The sequence below is a fragment of the Penaeus japonicus genome, unplaced genomic scaffold (assembly GCF_977035675.1).
Source record: "Penaeus japonicus unplaced genomic scaffold, GWHDUDI00000001_assembly GWHDUDI00000019, whole genome shotgun sequence".
NCBI classification, from domain to species: domain Eukaryota; kingdom Metazoa; phylum Arthropoda; class Malacostraca; order Decapoda; family Penaeidae; genus Penaeus; species Penaeus japonicus.
Window position 1 is genome coordinate 17,611,600 of NW_028234421.1, and position 10,289 is coordinate 17,621,888.

Below are 10,289 nucleotides of genomic sequence, written 5' to 3' on the forward strand. Positions count from 1 at the left end.
AACTTTTCAGTTCATTCAGCTCATTCAGCTCACTCAGTTCATTCAGTTCATTCAGCTCATTCAGTTCATTCAGCCCATTCAGTTCATTTAGCTCATTCAGTTCATTCAGCTCATTCAGTTCATTCAGCTTTTCAGTTCATTCAGTTCATTCAGTTCATTCAGTTCATTCAGTTCATTCAGTTCATCCAGCCCATTCAGTTCATTTAGCTCATTCAGTTCATTCAGCTCATTCAGTTCATTCAACTTTTCAGTTCATTCAGCTCATTCAGCTCACTCAGTTCATTCAATTCATTCAGTTCATTCAGCTTTTCAGTTCATTCAGCTCATTCAGTTCATTCAGTTCATTCAGCCCATTCAGTTCATTTAGCTCATTCAGTTCATTCAGCTCATTCAGTTCATTCAGTTCATTCAGTTCATTCAGTTCATTCAGCTTTTCAGTTCATTCAGCTCATTCAGTTCATTCAGCTCATTCAGTTCATTCAGCTCATTCAGTTCATTCAGCTCATTCAATTCATTCAGTTCATTCAACTTTTCAGTTCATTCAGCTCATTCAACTGACTCAGTTCATTCAGCTTTTCAGTTCATTCAGCTCATTCAGTTCATTCAGTTCATTCAGCTTTTCAGTTCATTCAGCTCATTCAGTTCATTCAGCCCATTCAGTTCATTTAGCTCATTCAGTTCATTCAACTTTTCAGTTCATTCAACTTTTCAGTTCATTCAGCTCATTCAGCTCACTCAGTTCATTCAGTTCATTCAGCTCATTCAGTTCATTCAGTTCATTCAGCTTTTCAGTTCATTCAGCTCATTCAGTTCATTCAGCTCATTCAGTTCATTCAGCTCATTCAATTCATTCAGTTCATTCAACTTTTCAGTTCATTCAGCTCATTCAACTCACTCAGTTCATTCAGCTTTTCAGTTCATTCAGCTCATTCAGTTCATTCAGTTCATTCAGCTCATTCAGTTCATTCAGTTCATTCAGCTTTTCAGTTCATTCAGCTCATTCAGTTCATTCAGTTCATTCAGTTCATTTGGTTCATACAACTTTTCAGTTCATTCAGCTTTTCAGTTCATTCAGTTCATTCAGTTCATTCAGCACATTCAGTTCATTCAGTTCATTCAGCTTTTCAGTTCATTCAGTTCATTCAGCTCATTCAGTTCATTCAGTTCATTTGGTTCATACAACTTTTCAGTTCATTCAGTTCATTCAGTTCATTCAGTTCACTAGGGACATTCAATTAATTCAGTTCACGGAAAGTTAAGATGGGTTTCGCTCATCATTAGTTATTGTGATTTATTTTCTTCTCTCTCTTTTGTTTTGTTGTTCTTTATTCATACTCCTCCCGTTTTCTTTTCTCGTTCTGCTTCTCTCTTTCCTCTCCCTTGTGTACGATGTCTTTTCCTTTTTTACTTTCTGTTCTTTTTCATAATGTATTATCTTTCTTCATTTTTCTATAGTTACAAAAATCAATGATAATGATAACGGTGATAATGGTAATACAGCAATGATCAAAATTATATAAATATATAACATTAATTATGTAGGGATGACGTTAGCAATGATATTGGTAATGGCTGATATTAATAATATTGTGTAATAATATTGGTTTGTTTAATGATATTGATTATAATTATACACATTATAATAATAATTATAATAATGATAATGATAATAATGATGTTAATGATGGTGATAATAAAGATAATGATCATAATGATGTTATTGATGGAAATAATAATGATTACAATGATAGTGATAATAATCATTATGATAACAGGAATATCAATATGATGGTGATGATAATAATGATATTAATGGAACTGATAGAAGTGATTATGGTAATAAAAAAAAAATAATGAGGATAATGAGAATATTTATCATTCTTATCCTTATTGCTATTAACTGTATTGCAATCATTGTTATGATCATCATTATTGCTATTATTAGTGGTATTGCCATCACTATTATTATCATCATTATTATTATTATTATTATCATTATTATTATAGTAGTAGTAGTAATGACTTTGATAATAGTAGTAGAATTAATGACAATAATAATGATGCTAAAAATAAAAGCGATAATACTCATATGAATGCTGAAACTAATGCTTATAATGGTAATAATAAGAATATAAAGATAATGATAAATATTAATATCGATAGTAATAATGATGATAATGACGATAATGAGAATGATAATAAGAGCAATGATGTTAATTATTATTATTACTGTTATCATTTTCATTGTCATCTTTATCATCATTATTACTGTTATTATCCCCATTACTATAATTTATCATAATGACTATAGTAATCATAATGATAGGGATAACGACAATAAATATGGTGATAGTAAAAATAACAATTATTCTTATTATGATCATTATCATTATTATCATTATCAATATCATCAGCATTGTTATAATCATTATAACTATACCATTATTATTATCATAATGATGGTAATAATGATAATGATATTTATTATTACAATAATAATAGTATTAATGAAAATGATACTGATAATGATAATGATAATAACAAAATAGTAGTAATAATGTTTATAATGATCATGATGATGATAATAATGATAATGATATGAATGATGATAATAATAAAGATAATAATACTGATGATAATATTAATAATAATGATATTAATTATAGTACTATTAAATAATATATAGTAATATTTTCTTAAGAAACGATAATAATGATAATAATAAATAACAGTAATAATAATAACAGTAATAGTAATGATAATGATAATTGTAATAGTAATGATAATGATATTAATGATAATAATAATAATATATAAATATTATTATGGATAACATTAATGACTCTAACTTTGTTATGGATAATCACGCTGGTTTACGAATTCAGACTATGATTGTGTACGGAAAGAGAGCTTTGGTGTCATTTAACCTTATCCTGGATATTAAAAAACTGGCTCAATTGCGTTGTATTTGTTTCCTATTACTTAGTTAATTGGAATGTTTATGATTTTTGGCGTAAAAAATTTTCAAGAACTTAATTAGGAAATTTTTCCCTTAGATGTTCTTTGTTAAGTGTTTCTCTTACTAAATATGGGGTAGCTCTTAAATGTTTTGTAAACTAGAGGTTTGGAACTAGTTTGGTCTTATATATTTGGGGTTTAGGCTGTAATACTGTGCAGTATAACAGTGTACAATTTGTTCCTTTACAGTTCTTAATGTTTACATCCAGGAGGTTATGTCCACCTCCCTCTCTGATTCAACTGTGCAATTTTACCTGCCATGTTTGTGATTGAAAGTTCTTGAATTTAAAAATTTATTGCTTCACTATTTTAATGTTCAAGTGATGTGAGTATTGCTTATATTGTAAACGTTTGAAATTGCTATAATTTCATCACTGTCGTTATATTATAAAAAGTTCAGATGGGTTTCATTCAGTTCTTCAGTTCATTCAGCTAGGGAATTAAATTTCAGTTCACGGAAAGTTCAGCTTTTCGTTCATTCATCTTTTCAGTTCATTCAGTTCATTCTGCTTCTCTCTTTCCTCTCCCTTGTGTACGATGTCTTTTCCTTTTTTACTTTCTGTTCTTTTTCACAATGTATTATCTTTCTTCATTTTTCTATAGTTACAAAAATCAATGATAATGATAACGGTGATAATGGTAATACAGCAATGATCAAAATTATATAAATAAAACAATAATTATGATATGGATGACGATAGCAATGATAATGGTAATGGTGATTATAATAATATTGATGATTAAAAATTGGATGTTTGTTAATGATATTGATTATAATTATACACATTATAATAATAATTATAATAATGATAATGATAATAATGATGTTACTGATAGGTGTGATAATCAAAAGATAATGATCATATCATGTTATTGATGGAAATAATAATGATTACAATGATAGTGATAATAATCTATTATGATTAACATTAACAGGAATATCAATATGATGGTGATGATAATAATGATATTAATGGAACTGATAGAAGTGATTATGGTAATAAAAAAAAAATAATGAGGATAATGAGAATATTTATCATTCTTATCCTTATTGCTATTAACTGTATTGCATTCATTGTTATTATCATCATGATGGTATTATTGTGTATTGCCATCACTATTATTATCATCATTATTATTATTATTATTATCATTATTATTATAGTAGTAGTAGTAATGACTTTGATAATAGTAGTAGAATTAATGACAATAATAATGATGCTAAAAATAAAAGCGATAATACTCATATGAATGCTGAAACTAATGCTTATAATGGTAATAATAAGAATATAAAGATAATGATAAATATTAATATCGATAGTAATAATGATGATAATGACGATAATGAGAATGATAATAAGAGCAATGATGTTAATTATTATTATTACTGTTATCATTTTCATTGTCATCTTTATCATCATTATTACTGTTATTATCCCCATTACTATAATTTATCATAATGACTATAGTAATCATAATGATAGGGATAACGACAATAAATATGGTGATAGTAAAAATAACAATTATTCTTATTATGATCATTATCATTATTATCATTATCAATATCATCAGCATTGTTATAATCATTATAACTATACCATTATTATATCATAATGAATGGATAATAATGATATGATATTTTTTATTACAATAATAATGAGTATTGTAATGATAATGTATGATAAAGTAATGATACTAACACAAATAGAAGTAATAATGATTATAATGATAATGATGATGATAATAATGATAATGCTTATGATGATGATAATAATAAAGATAATAATACTGATGATAATAATAATAATAATGATGATAATAATAATAATAATAATAATAATAATAATAATAATAATAATAACATTATTAATGATAATAATAAATAACAATAATATAATAATATATAATAACTGATAGTATAAAATATAATAATAATAATAATGATAATAATGATAATAAAAATAATAATAATCAGAAATAAAACGGATAACAATAATGACAATAACATTGTTAAGGATAATCACGCTGGTTTACGCAATCAGACTAGATTGTGTACGGAAAGAGAGCTTTGGGAGTATTTAACCTTATCCTTGATATTAAAAAATAAGGGCAATTGCGTTGTATTTTTTACCTATTACCTTAGTTAATTGGAAAGTATATGATTTATTTGCGTAAAAAATTATCCAGAACATAATTAGGAAAAACATTTTCCCTTAGCGTGTTCTTTGTAAGTTTTATCTCTTCACTAAAAATGTGGTAGCTCTTAAATGTTTTGTAACTAGAGTTTGGACTAGATTGGTCTTATATATTTGGGAATTAGGCTGTCATACTGAGCAGTATAACCAGTGTACAAATGTTCCATTACATTTCTTAAAGTTTACATCCAGGAGGTAATGTCCCCTCCCCTCTCTGATTCAACTGTGAATTTAACCTGCCATGTTTTGTGTTGAAAGTTTCTTGAATTTAACATTTATTTCATTATTATTTCAATTTTTCTGTTCAGGAAAGTTAAGATGGGTTTCGCTCATCATTAGTTATTGTGATTTATTTTCTTCTCTCTCTTTTGTTTTGTTGTTCTTTATTCATACTCCTCCCGTTTTCTTTTCTCGTTCTGCTTCTCTCTTTCCTCTCCCTTGTGTACGATGTCTTTTCCTTTTTTACTTTCTGTTCTTTTTCATAATGTATTATCTTTCTTCATTTTTCTATAGTTACAAAAATCAATGATAATGATAACGGTGATAATGGTAATACAGCAATGATCAAAATTATATAAATAAAACAATAATTATGATATGGATGACGATAGCAATGATAATGGTAATGGTGATTATAATAATATTGATGATAATAATATTGGATGTTAATGATATTGATTATAATTATACACATTATAATAATAATTATAATAATGATAATGATAATAATGATGTTAATGATGGTGATAATAAAGATAATGATCATAATGATGTTATTGATGGAAATAATAATGATTACAATGATAGTGATAATAATCATTATGATAACAGGAATATCAATATGATGGTGATGATAATAATGATATTAATGGAACTGATAGAAGTGATTATGGTAATAAAAAAAAAATAATGAGGATAATGAGAATATTTATCATTCTTATCCTTATTGCTATTAACTGTATTGCAATCATTGTTATGATCATCATTATTGCTATTATTAGTGGTATTGCCATCACTATTATTATATCCAATATTATTATTATTATTATCATTATTATTATAGTAGTAGTAATGACTTTGATAATAGTAGTAGAATTAATGACAATAATAATGATGCTAAAAATAAAAGCGATAATACTCATATGAATGCTGAAACTAATGCTTATAATGGTAATAATAAGAATATAAAGATAATGATAAATATAATCTCGAAGTATAATTATGATATGACGATATTGAGATGATCATTGTGCAATGATGTTAATTATTATTATTACTGTTATCATTTTCATTGTCATCTTTATCATCATTATTACTGTTATTATCCCCATTACTATAATTTATCATAATGACTATAGTAATCATAATGATAGGGATAACGACAATAAATATGGTGATAGTAAAAATAACAATTATTCTTATTATGATCATTATCATTATTATCATTATCAATATCATCAGCATTGTTATAATCATTATAACTATACCATTATTATTATCATAATGATGGTAATAATGATAATGATATTTATTATTACAATAATAATAGTATTAATGAAAATGATACTGATAATGATAATGATAATAACAAAATAGTAGTAATAATGTTTATAATGATCATGATGATGATAATAATGATAATGATATGAATGATGATAATAATAAAGATAATAATACTGATGATAATAATAATAATAATGATAATAATAATAGTAATAATAATAATAATAATAATAGTAATAATAATAATAACGATAATAATGATAATAATAATAACAATAATAATAATAATAGTAATAATAATGATAATAATAATAATAATAATAATAATGATAATAATGATAATAATAATAATAATAATAATAATAATAAGGATAACAATAATGACAATAACATTGTTAAGGATAATCACGCTGGTTTACGCAATCAGACTAGATTGTGTACGGAAAGAGAGCTTTGGGAGTATTTAACCTTATCCTTGATATTAAAAAATAAGGGCAATTGCGTTGTATTTTTTACCTATTACCTTAGTTAATTGGAAAGTATATGATTTATTTGCGTAAAAAATTATCCAGAACATAATTAGGAAAAACATTTTCCCTTAGCGTGTTCTTTGTAAGTTTTATCTCTTCACTAAAAATGTGGTAGCTCTTAAATGTTTTGTAACTAGAGTTTGGACTAGATTGGTCTTATATATTTGGGAATTAGGCTGTCATACTGAGCAGTATAACCAGTGTACAAATGTTCCATTACATTTCTTAAAGTTTACATCCAGGAGGTAATGTCCCCTCCCCTCTCTGATTCAACTGTGAATTTAACCTGCCATGTTTTGTGTTGAAAGTTTCTTGAATTTAACATTTATTTCATCACTATATTACAGTTCACTGATGATGAGTATTGCAATACTTGTAACGTTTGAATTGCTATAACTATCATCACTGTCGTTATAATCATCATCATTATCACTATCATCATCATTATTATGGTAATTATCATCTTATTATCATTTTATCATCTATATCGTTGCTATTGTATCATCATAATTATTGTCATTACTAAAAGTTTAATATCCTTCGTATCATTGTGTTATTAACTTTTCCTTATCATTCACTCATTCGTTATAATGTTATAATTGTCATTCAGTCTTTATTATTCTCTTCATCATCATTTTTTATACAAAAATCAATGTGATAAATAGATAAACGTGTTATGGTAATACAGCAATGGTCAAAATTCTTAAATAAACAATAATTATGATATGGATGACGATAGCTTGATAATGGTAATGGTTATATAATAATATTGATGATAATAATATTGGATGTTAATGATATTGATTATAATTATACACATTATAATAATAATTATAATAATGATAATGATAATAATGATGTTAATGATGGTGATAATAAAGATAATGATCATAATGATGTTATTGATGGAAATAATAATGATTACAATGATAGTGATAATAATCATTATGATAACAGGAATATCAATATGATGGTGATGATAATAATGATATTAATGGAACTGATAGAAGTGATTATGGTAATAAAAAAAAAATAATGAGGATAATGAGAATATTTATCATTCTTATCCTTATTGCTATTAACTGAATGCAATAATGATATGATCCTCATTATAGCTATTTTAGTGGTATTGACCATCACTATTATTATCATAATTATTATATTATTATTTTCATTATACTTATAGTATGTAGTAATGACTTAGATAATTGTAGTAGAATTAATGGACAATAATAATGACTGCTAAAAATAAAAGCGAGAATACTCATTGAATGCTGAAAACTATGCTTTAATGGGTAATAATAAGGAATATAACAGATAATGATAAATACATATCATCGTAGTATAATTATGGATACAGGCGATCAGAGACTGATAATAAGAGCAATGATGTTAATTATTATTATTACTGTTATCATTTTCATTGTCATCTTTATCATCATTATTACTGTTATTATCCCCATTACTATAATTTATCATAATGACTATAGTAATCATAATGATAGGGATAACGACAATAAATTGATTGATACGTAAAATAACAATTATATTAATATGATCATTATCATTATTATCATTATCATCATCAGCATTGTTATAATCATTATAACTATACCATTATTATTATCATAATGATGGTAATAATGATAATGATATTTATTATTACAATAATAATAGTATTAATGAAAATGATACTGATAATGATAATGATAATAACAAAATAGTAGTAATAATGTTTATAATGATCATGATGATGATAATAATGATAATGATATGAATGATGATAATAATAAAGATAATAATACTGATGATAATAATCATACTAAAGATAATATACATGTAATAATAATAATAATACTAATAGTAATACTAAAATAAGATAATAATGATAATAAAAAACAAACACTAATAATATTAATAATAATGTAATATCAATAATAATAATAATAATGATAATAAAAATATAAGTAATAATAATAATAAAACTAAGGATAAACAATAATGTAAATAACATATGTTAAGATTAATCACGCTGGGTTTACGCATCAGACTAGATTGTGTACGGAAAGAGAGCTTTGGGAGTATTTAACCTTATCCTTGATATTAAAAAATAAGGGCAATTGCGTTGTATTTTTTACCTATTACCTTAGTTAATTGGAAAGTATATGATTTATTTGCGTAAAAAATTATCCAGAACATAATTAGGAAAAACACTTTTCATATAGCGTGTCATCTAATTGTTATATTTGTTATTTATTATTATTGATATTATCTTTTATCATTGTTGGTTATAATATTGTTAAAAGTTTCCAGTGTTCTTAGTGATCATTCTCAGAGACCATATAATAGAAGGATTCTAATTCTTACTGTTATTGTCGTTGTTATTATTAAAATTCTATCACCATTATTTCATCGTATATCACTTTTAATTCATTATGTTGTTATTGTCATTGATATTTTTTTATAATGATATCATTGTCATCTAATTGTTATAATTGTTATTATCATTATTGATATTATCTTTTCCATCATGTTTGTTAATAATATTGTTAAAGTTTCCAGTGTCTAGTGATCATTCTAGAGACAATATATAGAAGGATATAATCTTTCTGTTATTGTCGTTGTTATTATTAAAATTCTTAAAGTTTTCATTCTCGTTCTTTTAGTTTTGGACATTGGTCTTATCATTTTCTTTGTATTATTATCATAATCCTTATGTAATCATTATTATTATTACTATTGTCAATATCTTACTATTATCATTATAATCATCATCACTGTTATCATTGTCATTATTGTTATTATTGTCATTGATATTTTTTTATAATGATATCATTGTCATCTAATTGTTATAATTGTTATTATCATTATTGATATTATCTTTTCCATCCATTGTTGTTAATAACTATTGTTAAAAGTTTCCCAGTGTCTTAGTGATCATTCTCAGAGACAATATAATAGAAGGATTATAATCTTTACTGTTATTGTCGTTGTTATTATTAAAATTCTATCACCATTATTTCTTCTTATTTTAATTACCATT